General features: G+C 40.2%; 1 protein-coding gene and 2 pseudogenes across 5 annotated transcripts in view; 2 read left to right on the top strand and 1 right to left on the bottom strand.

Annotated features, from left to right (window-relative positions):
• Window positions 1-17,007, top strand: part of LRRFIP2 (leucine rich repeat (in FLII) interacting protein 2) — a 142,757-nt gene that overhangs the window by 45,008 nt on the left and 80,742 nt on the right. The window lies entirely within an intron of this gene.
• On the top strand, window positions 6,210-7,764 carry LOC105541063 (annotated as a pseudogene). Its single transcript, XR_001006291.1, has 2 exons — window positions 6,210-6,331; window positions 6,425-7,764. The product of XR_001006291.1 is annotated as an NEDD8-conjugating enzyme UBE2F-like (transcript).
• LOC105541064 lies at window positions 15,086-15,551 on the bottom strand (annotated as a pseudogene).

Here is a 17,007-nt window from a genome sequence, read left to right as displayed (position 1 = left end):
GTTTCACCGTGTTAGCTAGGATGGTCTCGATCTCCTGACCTCGTGATCCGCCCGTCTCGGCCTCCCAAAGTGCTGGGATTACAGGCTTGAGCCACAGCGCCCGGCCAGTGGTGTGATCTTGGCTCACCATAACCACCGCCTCCCAGGTTCAAGCGATTGTCCTGCACCAGCCTCCTGAGTATCTGGGATTACGAGCATGTGCCACCACACCTGGCTAATTTTGTATTTTTAGTAGAGACAGGGTTTCTCCATGTTGGTCAGGCTGGTATCGAACTCCCAACCTCAGGTGGTCCACTTCCCTTGGCCTCCCAAAGTGCTGGGATTACAGGCGTGAGCCACCGCGCCCGGCCATTTAGCTGTTTTAATAGTTCTTTCATATGTTCCTTGTCTTTCTTTTTCCTTTCAAGTTTTCATAGCGATTCACCCATACACTGTTTATTCATACACTGGATGGTTGACATTCACATATGGTTCCTAGTCCTCATTTTCTTTAGTAGGATTGTCCTTTTCAGCAAAAACATTGCCTTAAGTTGGAAGCAAACAAAAACTAACAAAATCCCCACAACAACAAAAATGACAAACTGCCTAATCTTTTTTGTTGTTGTTGTTGTTAAATCTTAAGAGTTTAGTTTATGTTTTCCTAATTTCAGATTGCTTTTTGAATTGAACAGGGAATGCCATCAATAAAGAAAAATAGCCTCTTTTTCTCTTGCTGCTTAGGATTTGCTCAGGTTTCCATGCTTCTCAATTGGCCAAAAAGCAGGTAATCTGAATAAAGAGGAAAAGAAGCAAAAAGCATAAATATGGTTTATAAACTGAATAATTTGTGTGCTAAAATATGGAACTGAATGCATTTTAATAATCTTAGTAAAATAAGCATAATAGAAATTTTACCATTTTAACCATTAAGTGTATACTTCTGTTGCATTAAGTACTTTTACCTTGTTGTGCAGCCATCACCACCATCCATCTCCAGAATGCTTTTCTTTTTTTCTTTTTTTTTTTTTTTTTTTTTGAGATGGAGTCTCGCTCTGTCACCCAGTCTGGAGTGTAGTGACGCGATCTTGGCTCACTGCAAACTCCGCCTCCCGGGTTCACGCCATTCTCCTGCCTCAGCATCCAGAGTAGCTGGGACTACAGGTGCCCGCCACCACACCCAGCTAATTTTTTGTACTGTTAGTAGAGACAGGGTTTCACCGTGTTGGCCAGGATAGTCTCGATCTCCTGACCTCGTGATCCGCCCACCTCAGCCTTCCAAAGTGCTGGAATTACAGGCATGAGCCACTGTGCCCAGCCCAGAATGCTTTTCATCTTGAAAAACCTGAGTGCATTTTTATGTTTAATTTTATTGTTGTTATTTTTTTGAGACAGGGTCTCTGTCGCCCAGACTGGAGTGCAGTGGCATGATCTTGGCTCACTGCAACCTCCGCCTCCTGGGTTCAAGTGATTCTCCTGCCTCAGCCTCCTGTGTAGCTGGGACTACATGTGAGCACCACCATGCCCAGCTAATTTTTTACTTTTAGTAGAGGTAGGATTTTGGCTTGTTGGCCAGGCTGGTCTCAAACTCCTGACCTCAAGTGATCTGCCTGCCTCCACCTCCCAGAGTGCTGGAATTACAGGCATGAGCCACCGCGCCCGGCCTCTGAGTGTGGTGGGGTTTTTTTGAAACGGAGTGTCATTCTGTTGCCCAGGCTGGAGTGCAGTGGTGCCATCTCTGCTCACTGCAATCTCTGCCTCCTGAGTTCAAGTGATTCTCCTGCCTCAGCGTCCCGAATAGCTTGGATTACAGGCATGTGCCACCATGCACAACTCATTTTTGTATTTTTAGTAGACACAGGGTTCCACCATGTTGTTCAGGCTGGTCTCGAACTCCTGATCTCAAGTGATCACCTGCCTTGGCCTCCTCTAAGTGCATTTTTAAAAGATATTGAAATGTTTGAAGACTATTCTGTGAAGGCAGGAATGTGAGTAGATTTATAAGTCCTGTCTGTCTGTAATAGGCATGTTGCTGTTTAGCTCTGGGAGCTCAAGCTGTTATAGCTGTAGGAAGAACTCAAAAGAGCAAATCTCGGAAGGGATCATTTTCCCTAGGGTTTCAGAAGACCAATCTGAATGCTTACCTTTTGTGTGTGTTTGGCTTTGATATTTTCATGGGCTTGTGAAAAATGCCATTTCAGAGTTGACTTTCAATGAAATTGTCTGAAAGCACATACCTGGTGTATCAAATTGGGGACCCTTAGTTACCTAGCCTCTCAAAAGGAGAATGATGAGGGTAGAGTGAAAGCTAGTTATGCTGCCTTACCATAGTCAGTTTGGTGAGTGTTAATGGTGAGTTTCCTTTTGAGAAGAAATTGAAGCCTCTTGAAGGGTTTGCAAAGTCTTTTTAAGGCATCACGGAAGCCTGGAGTATTATTGCTTTTCTTGTTTTAGAGCTGAAATTACGAAGAAAACACATTTTATGCATACTTCTTCAAGTGAAAGTCACAAGAATGTTCTTTTTTTTTTTTTTTGAGAGAGAGAGAGTCTCACTCTGTCGCCCAGGCTGGAGTGCAGTGGCGCCATCTCGGCTCACTGCAACCTCCGTCTCCCAGGTTCAAGTGATTTTTGTGCCTCATCTTCCCAAGTAGCTGGGATTACAGGCGTGTGCCACCACACCCAACTAATTTTTGTAGTTTTAGTAGAGACAGGGTTTCACCATGTTGGCCTGGCTGGTCTTGAACTTCTGACCTCAGGTGATCGCCGGCATCGGCCTACAGGCATGAGCCACCATGCCCAGCCACAAAAATGTTTCTGATTTTTGTCCCTGATGATCTGAGATTTTTTTTCTGGGTCTAAAATTCTGTGATTTCTTCCAAAGTCCGGAACCCAAAGAAAATTGATGTTCTTATGCATAGTTCTCTTAAATCTAGAGAATGAATGTCAGACATAGAAACTGATTATCTTTTCTAGATTAGAGGATAGGATCCTGAAGAGGAAGTCATAAGTGACTTCCCCAAGGTTACATAGGTAAGAAATAGCAGAGCTTGGATTCAAACTCGTGAAGGTTGGCTCCAGAGTCTATACATTTAATCTCTTACTATGATTAATAATTATGTAATAATTATTATTTTTAATAGAGACAGGGTCTTGCTATGTTGCCCAGGCTGGTCTTGAACTCCTGAGCTCATTCAGGAAAAGATCATAAGAATTGGAGTCTAGTAAAGAGTATCCAGAGATTTTTGTGTTGAGCAGAATTTACACATAAACATAATTGGTTTAACTGAGTGTGGTGACATGTGCCTGTAGTCCCAGGTACTCAGCAGGCTGAGGTAGGAGGATTGCCTGAGCCCAGGAGTCCAAGGCTTCAGTGAGCTGTGATCCTGCCACTGCACTCCTGCTTGGGCAACAGAGTGAGACCCCCACCTCTAAAAATAAAAAATATGGCGTGTAAATTTACTTGTAAGAGGTAAGAAAGGAAGCTCTATGGCTGTTTCACATTTGTGTCTGCTAGAACATTTGGATTTTTTTTTTTTTTTTTGAAGCAGAGTCTTGCTCTGTCACCCAGGTTAGAGTGCAGTAGCGTGATCTCAGCTCAGTGCAGCCTCTTCCTCTCAGGTTCAAGTGATTCTTCTGCCTCAGTCTCCCGAAAAGCTGGGATCACAGGTGTGCGCCACCACACCCAGCTAATTTTTGTATTTTTGGTAGAGATGGGGTTTCACCATGTTGGCCAGGCTGTTCTTGAACTCCTGACCTTAGGTGATCCCCCCACCTTGGCCACCCAAAGTGCTGGAATTACAGGCGTGAGCCACTGCACCCAGCCTGGATTTCTTTTTTTAAAGTGTGCAGTTCAGTGATACTATCCCATGTGTTTGGTTTGGATTATTCTGTGTAAATTGGATTTGTCTGAAAAGAAACTCCACAGGAGGCAGAATTACTCTTATTTAAAATACTCATGTTTTCAGTGGTGGTACACAAAAATTCATAGAAGATTATGAAATGACCGGATGCAGTGGTGCATACCTGTTAGTCCCAGCTACTTGGGAGGCTGAGGTGTGACGATCGCTTGAGCGCAAGAGTTTGAGACTAGCCTCAGCAACATAGCAAGACCCTGTCTCTTAAAAAAGAAAGAATATTATGAAATATGAGTTTTTTTTAAATTATAAAAAGTGAATGTTTTTCTGTCCATTTCTACCCAGTTAAAAAGTAATTATCCTCCTTTGTGCCTATTGTTTTTATTAGACAGATTCTTTGAAAGAGCAAATCTAAGTTGTGGCTTTAGTCATTTAGGATTCCTTCAGGTGGTGTTAGTGCATGAATTCAGCCAATTCTATTTGTTTATTTGTTACTATTATTAATAATAACAATAGAGACAGAGTCTTGCTGTTTTGCCCAGGCTGGTCTCAAACTCCTGAGCTCAAAAGATCCTTCTGCCTTGGCTTCCCAAAGTGCTGGGATTACAGGCCCTCAGCCAGTTTTCTTTGAGTGCAGACTCAGTGTTTTCTCCATTTACACACTGGAACTAAAGCAAAAGAGGAGGGTAAGGGATGTGATTGGGGTTACACTTTGCTTGTACTTTTTCCCTACTTCTAGAGCCTGGTCCTGTACACTTTTTGTGATAGCCAGTGTTACTCTCAGCATCTCACTGTCCCTTGATTTGTTCCTCGTACTGGAATTAAGGGAGGATTATTGAGCCTTAAAACTTAGTTTTGTCTTAGTGTGACTGAAAAGTATTGGTATAACTTTCCTTGTCATAATCTTTGCCATTCCTGTGACTTATAGGGATTTGGAGAAAAATATTCAGATGGCACAATATCATTAACCTAAATTTGAAGACATTACTAGCAACACCTTTTTTTCCCCCATCACAAGTATTTTTGTTAGTCCCCAAATTAGTATTTTTGGTTAAATATGTCATTGCAGATCCAAAGTTTTACTTTTTATATACTGTTTATTGGGTTGTATAAAGTCGTCTCTCATTCCAAAAGAATATTTTTGCTGTCAAAAAGTCTCTGAGTAAATGGAAGATATAGTTGTTTGACATCAGAAAAAGATGAGTTATAATTTCTATAGTTTACTACATGTTGGTGTTCATGCTCAGAAAAATTTAAATATTTGTCCTCAACTACCAAAAACTTAAAGTGGTTAAACATAATCATGCTGTAAGATTTAATTAAAAATTTTTGTACTAAAGGGAAGTTGCTAGGAAATAGAGCAATAATTTTTGTTAATTTGGAAACCATGGCAACACAGTAAATATTATGTCTCTTAATTTGTCTTTCAGTGTTTTTTTGGCATGAGTGTCATGGAAGAGTAAACAAAATTAAACACAGTGAACTCTGAGTCTTTGCTACCTGAGTTAGTCATTTTCTTTGAATGTTTTACTTTCTCAAATTTTATATTTCAAATTTCTTGAAATTAAAGCATAGTCTTTAAAGGCCTAAATTGTACATTATCTCTCTTTTGTCCATGCCATTTGCATAGGTTTTATATTATGGATGTATGTGCGGCTGGCAATTCCAGACCTTGTTGGCTCAGTTTGGTGCATTTCTGTCAAATTATGAGTTGTAAATTTGCCTCCTGTAAAATAGCAGTTTTAGCACCATCAACACTGTGATACAAAAGTTTTAAAGCTAGAGGATTTTCTTCTTTTAAAGTCATTTGAGTGTGTTTTCATGTACTACTGTAGTATTTTGTTTTGTTTTGTTTTGTTTTTGACATGAGGTCTTGCTAGGTTGCCCAAGCCAGACTCGAATTCCTAGGCTCAAGTGATTCTCCCACCTTGCCTCCTGAGTAGCTGGGATTACAGGCACCACTACCATGCCTGGCTTGTTTTTGAAAAACATTAAGATTTTGGCAATAATATAAGTATCCATGAGTCCAACACCCAGCATTATCAAATGTTAACATGTTGTCACAGTTGTTTCAGATCTTTTCTTTAAAATGTTACGAAGAAAGGAAGGGAGAAAGAGATATAAACCAAGTTTAAGGTCCTTTGTTTCGTTCCCCAGGCCTATCCCCCTCCTTCCTCCTATTAAGGAATCAGTGTGATAAAATAAAAATGTGTCCTTCCTGTTCATGTTTTAAAAGTTCTAATGACTTCTGGTCCTGCCACCTGGAGCCAATGTAGCTATGAGGGGCTGTGTCTTGCCACCACTGCCCAGGCCAGGCATGGTGTTGGGTGTCAGGCCTGCCTCACATGTCTTGGGGTGCCCAGGGTAAAGGCAGGAGTAATGCTGACACCTGTAAGCAAACTGAAGTGCGATGACAGTCTCAAAGGGTCTGGGATGTCAGCCATAGTATCTGGCCCCACTCAGAGGGTTCTGTGAGAGACAAGTTGATTGTTAAAGAGGTTGCAGAGCTTGAGCTTATTTACCTTGTACATGTCAAGTGTATTTCCTGATCTAAAAAGCTTCATTGCTTTCTGCTGACTGTAACCCCAGACAAGGGTTACTACCAGGGTGGAAAATTTCAGCTCGAAACTGGACTTCCTGATGCTTGTAACATGGTGCCTTCCAAAGTCAAATGCCTGACCAGGATCTGGTACCCCAACATCACAGAGATGGGGGAAATACATCTAAAGTCTACTGAGGACATTCGATTGACAGCACTGGCTGGGCTCCCACGAGAACATTGAAGGATGTTGTTTGGAGATTAAATTATTTGTTTACTAATCTTCTGAATTTTGACGATCCACTGAATGTTGAAGCTGCAGAACATCATTTGTGGGACAAGGAGGACTTCTTGAATAAAGTAGATGACTACATCAAGTGTTAATGCCAGATGATAAAAGGAGAAGATTGCAGGCCCGTGGATTGTGTGTTATAGTTTGTCTCTAGCGTGAAAAAGCAGCAAGAGGCAGCGCCTCCTCTCCCCTGTCCCCTGACTCTCCCTCTCAGTCCCCCTGCATTGTCCCAGTCCTGTGACCATGTTGTCCTGAAGAAGACCATCCTCATGACTGCCCATTGTAGATGGAGAATTCAACATAAAGACAGCAAGAAAACGTATTGGGTTTCTAAAGAATTATCTGCTTACCTTATGTTTTAGGCTGTTCTTTCATTGCTAATAGACAAGACTGAGTAATTTATAAAAAAAAGAGCTTATCTTTTTTTATAAATTATCGTTCTGCAGGCTGTGCAAGCATGGCACTGGCATTTACTTGGCTTCTGGGGAGGCCTCAGGGAGCTTTTACTTATGGTGGAAGGTGAAGCAGGAGCAGGCATGTCATGTGGTGAGAGCAGAAATGAGAGCGCAAGGGGGACAGCCAGATCTCATGAGAACTTAACTGTTGTGTGGACACACCACGCTGTGAGGGATCCACTCCCATGACCCAAATACCTCCCACCAGGCCTTACCTCCAAAACTGGGGATTACATCTCAACATGATATTTGGAAGAGACATCTAAACTATATCATCTTAACATGTTTACTTTTTTGAACTCATATTGTTTAGGCTGTTGGTGATGTTCTTGAGAAGTTGTAATGGACCCAAAATTGAGGCTGGAGCTTTCTTATTCTTTTCCCAGACAAAATTGGTTTTCTGCTGAAGTGATGCTCATGATGTGTTCAGTGTAAATTGCAGATTGGAATAAGAAACCTGCTACAAATTGTGATTGGATGCAAATGCCCTTAGTGTCCTCTGTGCATGTTGGCCCTATCTAGATGTCGTGAAGTTTCCCAGAATGCATAAAGTCTTTCACTGTAGACATTTTTATTGAAATGCATATTTTATTTAATTTAAGTATATTTTGGACCAATTAAATTAATTTTTTACAATGTAATGCTTTATTTTTTGTATTCTCATTTTGTATTTTGTATTTTCATTGTATAGGGCAAAGATGTTGGGTTGGCCGAGGGTGGTGGCTCACACTTGTAATCCTAGCACTTTGGGAGGCCGAGGTGGTGGGCAGATTATGTGAGCCCAGGAGTTGAGACCAGCTGGGGCAATATGGTGAAACCCTGTCTCTACAAAAAATACAAACATTAGCCAGGCATGGTGACATGTGCCTGTAGTTCCAGCTACTCAGGAGGCTGAGGTGGGAGGATTACCTGAGCCCAGGGAGATCGAGGCTGTGATGAGCCATGATCGTGCCCTGGGCAACAGAGTGAGACCCTGTCTCCAAAAAAAAAAAAAAAAAAGGAAAAATGTTGGGTCAGCCACCTATTGAAGAGAAATACAAAGAAACTATGAAAGACATTATTCGTTTTGTCCAAATGCAACAAGAATATGGCTCTGAAAAGTCATCTCTTGCTTTCAAGTCCACATGTGGCAAGGACATTTTGGAGCTCTTTGAAACTAGATCTGGATGATAAAAATAAAAACAAACAAACAGAAAGGCAGGAAGCCCATTCTCACATGCCACTCAGAGGAAACTGGCTGGAGCTGGGACCTGCTGGGGTTGGTGTTCCTGCAGTGGTCATATGATCATGAGCCAGTAGCTACTTCTTAGAGTGCCAGACCCTGGCTGCCCTGAGGGACAGGAGAGATACCTCAGGAATCAGCCCAAACAATGTCTGATGCTACTGAGACTGTACCTGTGACCACCTTCTTATTTGCTTTGACTCCGCGCCCTGCCTGGGGGTGAGCCTCTTAGGTCTTGGAGGACCAGGATTCAGCAGCAGCATGTGCCATACTTGGCCAGGTTAACACACATTGGAGGAAGAGCCCAGAAAAAAGACAGGTGGATTTATTCCAGTTTTTAAACATTTGAACTAATGAAATCAAATGAGAAATAAATGTTTGTCTGGTTTCAAAAAAACATTTTAATATGTATCACCATAAACCTTGTTTAATGGGTTTTTGTATATTGCCTTCTAAGAGCTCTATAGACACAGGGGTGTAAAGCAGGTAGCACTATGGTGGAAAACTGCCAGAATAGTAAGTAGTTCAGTATAACTGGAGAGGGGCTAGGGAATGGGAGGAGGTGATGTTAGAGAGGAAATAGGGACCAATCATGAAAGGATTTGTGTGCTGAGGAATTTACTTTTGATTTTCAAAGCTGTGGGGAGCCATTAAAGGGTAAATCCTTTTTCAGATTTGAATTACAGTATAATTGCTTTAGCCACCCAGTGGAGAGTGAGTGGTGGAAGGTAGAAGGCAGAAAACAGTTAGGAAGCTGTTATAGTTTTTGATTTATTTTTTGAAGCAGGGTCTCGCTCTGTTGCCCAGGCTATAGTGCAGTGGTACAATCTTAGCTCACTGCAACCTCCGCTTCCTGGGTTCTGGGACTACAGGCATGCACCACGACACCCAGCTAATTTTTGTGTTTTTTGTAGAGATGGGGTTTTGCTTTGTTGCCCAGGCTGGTCATGAAGCTGTTGTAGTTATCTTAGTGAAAGATGATGAGAACATGAAATAAGACAGTGACAATGGGAATACAGAGGAAGGTCTGGATGGAAGAAATAGTAAAGAGAATCTTGATGGGAGCAAAGTAGTTGAGACTTAGCAACTGAATATGGAGGGAGAATAGAAAAGAGGAAGGACCCTTATGATGAGTCTTTGTGTCATATTTTGGGTGATGGGGTAGTTGATGGGGAATATAAAAAAGAAGAGGAAGGTTAAGGGAACGATTATAAATTAAATTAGGGTTGTATTGAGTCTGAGGTTCTAGTGGGAGAGCCTCAATTTTTTTTTTTGGATACGGAGTGTCACTCTGTCGCCCAGGTTAGAGCACTGTGGCAAGATCTTGCGCTACCATGCCTGGCTAATTTTTGTTTTTAGTAGAGATGGGGTTTTACATGTTGCCCAGGCTGGCCTTGAACTCCTGAGCTCAAGTGATCTGCCCACCTCTCAAAGTGCCAGGACTACAGGCATGAGCCACTGTGTCCGGCCTGAATAAAAAAATAAATAAATAAAGATGCTTTACAAATTTGTATGTCATCCTTGCACAGAGGCCATACTAATCTCTGTAGCTTTCTAATTTTAGTATATGTGCTGCCATAGTGAACACAGCCTCAATTTTTAATAGCCAGTTGGATCAGACTAACAGTATGACCCAGAAGAGAATATAGAATGAAATGAGCAAGAGCTGAAGCTTGAAAGCTTTGGTTATATTAACATTTAGGATGCTAGCTTATGAAGGATTCTGAAGGAGAGAGAGGAGAGAATAAAGAGGAAAACCAGGAGACACTAGTATTGGAGAAAGCTGAGATGAGAGTTTTAAGAAAGAATGTGTGTTTAGTGATAGCAGAAGTCCAGAAAAGACAGATGAGATAAGAATAGAAAAATTCTACTGGGTTTGGTAGTTAGAGGTCATTAGTGACTTTTGTGATGAGCAATTTCAATAAGGCGATGTGAGCAGAAGCCAGATTGCAGTCATTTGAAGAGAGTGAGAAGTGAGAAGGGAGGTGTGAGAAAGCTTAGCTGTAAAGAGAAGATAGGGTAGAATTGGACCCGGGTGAGATTTTTTGCTTGCCTTTTAAAGATCAGAGAGACTTTGAACCTAGTTATGATGAAGAGAGTGAACCAATAGAAGTAGAGAGCAAAGACCCAGAAGAGAGATCAGATGATTGGGACAAAGTCCAGGGAAGGACATTATAAAATGGAGGGCGTGTATGGGTGTGAGTGTGTGTGATGGGGCTTGGGAGGGTTTGACTTTCAACAACAGAAGAGACAGCTCTTCCAGTAGAACCACAGGGAAAGTAAGAAAGAAGGGAAGACTGGGAAGTCTGTTAGTGGCTTTGGAGGGTGTGGAGGGAATGCCTTCTAAAGACCTTAAAATGCCTTCTGTCATGAAAACATTGGCACAGGAGGGGAAATACTAAAAGTATCAGAACTGGAATAATGAAAGAAGTGCTGAACTGATAAGGTCTTGCAGAGAAACTTTTTCCATTGATAAATCAGATCATTTACATTATATATCTTGGAAATACCTTCCTGTTTTTGTTGTTGTTTTTTAAATAGGCTACACATTGATTGGTACCCATTTTGTTTTTAAAAACCTTGTATGATTCATTGTGCAGTAGTCTCTTCTTCATGTGATTTTGCTTTCTGAGGCTTCAGTTACTTACGTTTGACCATAGTTTGAAAATATTAAATAGAAAATTTCAGAAATAGTTTGTTTATTTTTGTTTAAATTGTGTGCTGTTCTGAGTAGCATGATGAAATCTCGCATCATCCTGTACAGGACATGAATCATCCCTTTGTCTAGTGTATGTACACAGTGTACGCTACCTGCTAGATAGTCTCACGGGAGCCGGCTCTGTTATCAGGTTGACTGTCATGGTATCACGTTGTTTGTGTTTGAGTAACCTTTAGTTTATTTAATAATGACCCCAAAGAGGAAGAGTGATTCTGGCAATTTTGATATGCCAAAGAGAAGCCATAAAATTCTTCCTTTAAGTGAAAAGATGGAAGTTCTCAACTTAGTAATGAAAAAAAATTGTGTGCTGAGGTTGCTAAGGTCTATTGGTAAGAACGCATCTTCTATTCATGAAATAGTGAAGAAAGAAAAGAAAAATCTGTGCTAGTTTTCCTACTACATCTCAAACCGCAGAAGTTATAGCCAGTGTGTGTGATAAGTATATTATGATGGAAAAGACTAGATTTCTGAGTGGAAGACATGAACAGAAACATGTTCTGATTGATGTCAGTGGGATAGGGTTTGGTACCATTTGCAGTTTCAGGCATCTATGTGGGGGCTTGGAACTTACCTCCCTTGGATGGGGGGAACTACTACTTAGAGTACATACATCCTGAAGAAATACACTTATTTGTGGTTCATTAGATACAGTACTTAAATATACATACCCTTCTCCTCCTCCCAGATAGTAGTCTCAAGTGAAATTCAATTTATGGATTATATTTTAGGGAAACAGCACTGCCTAGCCCATTGAGTAGATTCCTCCTACTTGTAGACCCATTGGATGGATGGAAAATTTAGAATATGATTGATTGGCCTCACAGGAGTCTCTGATTTGGAATGCCACCATGAGCCACAACAAGTTAATTTTAGCCTGTTCCCCTCTGTTTATTTAACTGAAGCAGTAACAAAATCCACATTTAAATATCAGAAAGTTTAAGAGTGCTTTGGGTATTGGGCATCACAGAATATAACTAATCACATTTTACTTTGAGACATTTTTACCTCACTTGTTCCTTGTTTCAGGTAAATTAATTCCACAATGGAATAGTAAGGATGGGGATAGAGTTGAGATGGAGAAACTTGTTAGAATTAGAAAACTTGATGTATTGTAAGTGAAAGTACTAGGAGCCTGTTTGAAAGTGGAGGGAGTCTGTTGGAGTAGATGGAGAGGATGGATTCAAGGGATGTTGTAAAGGAAGATTTGTTAAAGAAATAGGAGGTCCTCAGACCTTGGGTTTGAACAAGAGTGGCAAGGTTCCATTTCTGGAGACTGGAAAATAAGGAAGCAAAGCCTGTTGGCTGGGGGAAGATGAGATTGATTTTATTCACTCTGGTTTTGGTGCTGACAAGACAGATGTTAGAAATGTAAGTTTTTATTTTGGTAGAGAAGTCAGAGCTTGAGATGCTAGATTTGAGTCTTTCTCATTGGCTGGTAGTTGAAACTGTGGAGTAAAAAATGAGAGTAAAGGCTGTGTACAGTAAAAGGAGATATCTACATTTGGTTAGTAGATACCGTGTATAGTAAAAGGAGAAGATTGTCTACATATCTATTTCTCTATTCAGAGAACTAGAATAGTATTATTTCATAGAAAAGAGATAATCTGTGCTAAGTTGAAAATCCTAGGATAATTATCCAAGGTAAGCTTTTATGATTTGTCTAAGGATATGCAATTATACTTGGACTATAAATATGTAAGTTGGAGGCAATGCGGTTAAGAGTGTGAACTGAAGTAAGATTCTTAGGATGTAGATCTTAGCTCCAATATTTGCTTGTTAGGGGAAGGCAAGTTACTTAACCCTTCTGTACTTCAAGGGGTTATTTTGTGGAATAAAAGAAAATAAGGCCAGGTATGGTGACTCACACCTGTAGTCCCACCACTTTGGGAGGCTGAGGCAGGCAGATTGCTTGAGTCCAGGAGTTCAAGACCAGCCTGGGCAACACGGTGAAACCTTGTCTCTACAAAAACAAAACCAAAAATTGTTTGGGTGGCGCATGCCTATAGCCTCAGCTACTCAGGAGGCTGAGATGGGAAGATCACTTGAGCCTGGGAGGTCAAGGCTGCAGTGAGCCGAGATCACGCCACTGAACTCTAGCTTGGGTGCCAGAGTGAGAGCCTGTCCCTGCCCCCCGCCCCTAACCCCGCAAAAAAAGAAAGAAAATAAGGATTTATCCTTGCTAAGTAAGTGGTCAAACCATGGTAGATATATTATCTGGATAGTTTGGGTTTTCTGTTGTGAGGTGGTTATTCAGATAATTTAGTTTAATTTTATAAATATCAAGAGCAAAGGTAAGATTTAGTACAGTTGTAATTGGATCCTGATGTATTATTTAATCATCATTTCCCAAACTGTGTTTCTTGGAGCATGACCCTTGAAGTATCATTTAGGGTTTATTTAGTAATGTGGTCAAGTCTGAGAAATACTATATATTCTATCCTCTTCTTTGAAATTCATAAAGCATATTATTAAGGACTGTGATTTTAAAAAAAGTTTAACTTAGCATTTTCCAAACTTGTTATTAATAGGTTATAAACTCCCCTTTATCCCATTTTATATATTAAATTTTATATATTAGAATTTTATGTATTTTAGTATTTATTTAGCTGAGGCATTTTTGATGCATTCAGTCTCATCTATTTAAAAAATTTAAATTGAGATATAATTCACATGCCATCAAAACCATTCACCATTTAAAAATATTGTTTTTTAAAATATATTTACAAAGATGCGCAACTATCACCTACCTAATTACATAATATTTCATCAGCGCAAAAAGAAACCTCATACCACTTAGCAGTCACTCCTCATCTTCCCCTTCCCCAACCCCTGACAACCAGTAATCTACTTTCTGTCTTTACGTTTTTGCCTATTCTGGACATTTCATACACAAAGAATCATGCAATATGTGACCGTTGTGTCTGGCTTCTTTGTCTTCGCAAAATGTTTTCAAGGTTCATTCATGTTGTACCCTGTTTCAGTGCTCCATTTCTTTTTAAGGCTGAATAATATTCCATTGTATGGATAATCTCGCTTGTTTGTTCCTTCATCAGTTGATGGATATTTGGGTTATTTCTACTTTTCGACTATTATGAATAATGCTGCTATGAACATTCATTTACAGGTTTTTGTGTGGATATATGTTCCCTTTTCTCTTAGGTACATATTTAGAGGTGGATGGATGGTATCACTGTATTTAACTTTTGAGGAACTGCCTCAGCAATTTACAAAGCAATTGTGCCATTTTACATTTACCCCTGTAATATATGAGCATTCTGATTTCTCCTATATGAGCATTCTGATTTCTCCACATGCTTGCCAATTTTGGTTATTTTTAGTTGAAAAACGTTTTTTGTTATAGCCATCCTAGTGGATATCGAGTATCTCAATATGGTTTTAATTTACATTTCTTTAATGACTAGTGATGTTGAGCATCTTTTTATGTACTTATTGGTCATTTTTACATCTTCTTTGGAGAAATGTCTATTTAAATCCTTTGCTCATTTTAAATTTATTTGTGTTTTTATTGTATCTCATCTACTTTTCTCAAATTCCAAAATAACATAATACAAAATTCTGCTGGTAGAGGAAGTATCTAATGTAGAAATACATAAACCATAGTACATGTTTAGTTCTCTTTTCCTGGAAGTTCTGTTTTTTTTTTTTTTTTTTAGACTGAGTCTTGCTCTGTCCAGGCTGGAGTGCAGTGGCATAATCTCGGCTCACTGCAGCCTCCACTCCTGGGTCAAGTGATTCTCCTGCCTCAGCCTCGCAAGTAGCTGGGATTACAGGCTCATACCACCATGCCCAGCTAATTTGTGTATTTTTAGTAGAGACGGGGTTTCACCATGTTGTCCAGGCTGGTCTTGAACTCCTGACCTAGTGATCAACCCGCCTAGGACTCAAGTGTAATCCCAAAGTGCTGGGATTACAGGTTTGAGCCACCGCGCACAGAGCCTTTTTTTTTAAAACAGCAATTTAAAGTTTATTCCAGTTATAATGCAGATTATTCTGACTTTAAGGTAGCATCATATGGCATTCTTCTGAGTCCATTCCTGAGATACTCTATTGTACTTTTATGTCTGTCCATTTTATGGATCCATGCACTCTCTGGCACTAGGGGGTCATCTGGATTTGGATCACATAGCAGTGAACAAATAGATAAAATAACTTTAGAAATAATTTTAAAGCAGGCAACCACTGTGATCTTAGAATATCAAGACAAATGCTGCCATTGCTGTTAATATTTGGATGATAAATCCTTGTTGTACATGCAACCTTAGGTGGTTTGAAGGGGTAGTCTGTAGGAAAATGAATTGTCAAAAAGAATACACTGCTTTGATATGGGCTGTCATTAGGTCCCATAATTGTGGCTTGCCAATGGTTTCATTGGCAAGTATCTGCAGTATCATCCCCAACTGAACCTGCAGAACATTGTGCTGGAGGATCATGGGCCAAAGCACTAAGTTCCTTATTAATCTGTCTTAGTGCCATGGTATGTGCTTGTCTTCTGGCTCCTCACTCTTGGTATGTGCTTAAAGATCTGGACAAAACTCTTGGTTACGCTGGAGGTGGGACAGCATTGTCTCGTCTCACACCGGCTCTGCCAGACACAAGCTGTTGGTATTGTGGAGACGACTCTCACGACAACTTCGTGTCTGGCTAACTGTAGCTGTAGCTCTGCAACGACTGAAGAGCAGTTTTTTGTGCTCTTCCTGATGGAGTTCCACCCCCAAATCCACAAATTCTTGTGAGCTGCAGTGAGGTACTGGCTCGAACTGGGACAGGCCACCGTCAGGCCGAGAAGTTCTTTCTTAGTGCCCTTTATATGATTCCTAATTATTCATTGAGTGATAAAGTGAATATTCTACACATTTAAAAGTTCTGTGAGTTTAAATACAACCTAATGCATTTGTTCTGGGAGTGATCAAAGCCCATGATTTTCACTTTTTTTTTTTTTTTTTTAAACAGAGTCTTGCTCTGCTGCCCAGGCTGGAATGCAGTGGTGCCATCTCGGCTCACTGCAACCTTTGTCTCCCAGGTTCAAGTGATTCTTCTGCCTCAGCCTCCCGAGTAGCTGGGACTACAGGCACGCGCCACCATGCCTGGCTAATTTTTGTATTTTTAGTAGAGATGGGGTTTCACCGTATTGGCCAGGCTGGTCTTGAACTCTTGACCTTGTGATCCGCCCGCCACGGCCTCCCAAAGTGCTGGGATTACAGGCGTGAGCCACCATGCCCGGCCTCGATTTTCGCTGTCATTCTATGTTTCCATTTGACTCAAGCATGTAGTGAGAAATGAATGTAAGTGTATCTAAATATTTTTGTGTGTGTTATCGTTTTTACTATAGGAAGAATAAATTTCTATAAATATGCAATAGGATTTATCCTTTATAATCAATCTTAATATGCCTCGTATTTGGAAGCGTAATAATCAGAATCACTTTTAGAAACCTGGTCCTATGACCTACCTGACTTCAGGTAACTTCTGAACCTGAATTTTCAGTTTCTGAATTTCTATATTAACTTTATTATAACAGTTGGGGTCATATCAGCCTAAAGACTCTAAAAGTATTTAAATAATTTAGGCTTCTGAATACTTCTAATTTATATCTTATTCTGACTTTTAAATTAGCCAACCTATTTTGGTAAAATATATGTAACATGAAATTTATCATGGTAACTATATTGAAGTATATAGTTTAGTGGCATTACATTCATTTGCATTGTCATGCAACCATCACCACTATCCTTAAGAACTCTGTCATCATCCAGTACTGGAACTCTGTACTCATTAAATAGTAAGTCCCATTTCCCCCTACGCTCAGTCCGTGGCAACCACTATTCTGCTTTCTGTCTGTATGAATATGACTACTTTAGGTTTCTCATTAAGTGGAAGTATACAATATTTGTCCCTTTGTGTCTGTCTTATTTCATTTAGTATAATGTCT

The sequence above is a fragment of the Mandrillus leucophaeus genome, unplaced genomic scaffold (assembly GCF_000951045.1).
Source record: "Mandrillus leucophaeus isolate KB7577 unplaced genomic scaffold, Mleu.le_1.0 Scaffold231, whole genome shotgun sequence".
Taxonomy (NCBI): Eukaryota; Metazoa; Chordata; class Mammalia; order Primates; family Cercopithecidae; genus Mandrillus; species Mandrillus leucophaeus.
Note: the sequence above shows the minus strand (reverse complement) of the source record. Positions and strands in the feature narration are given on the sequence as shown.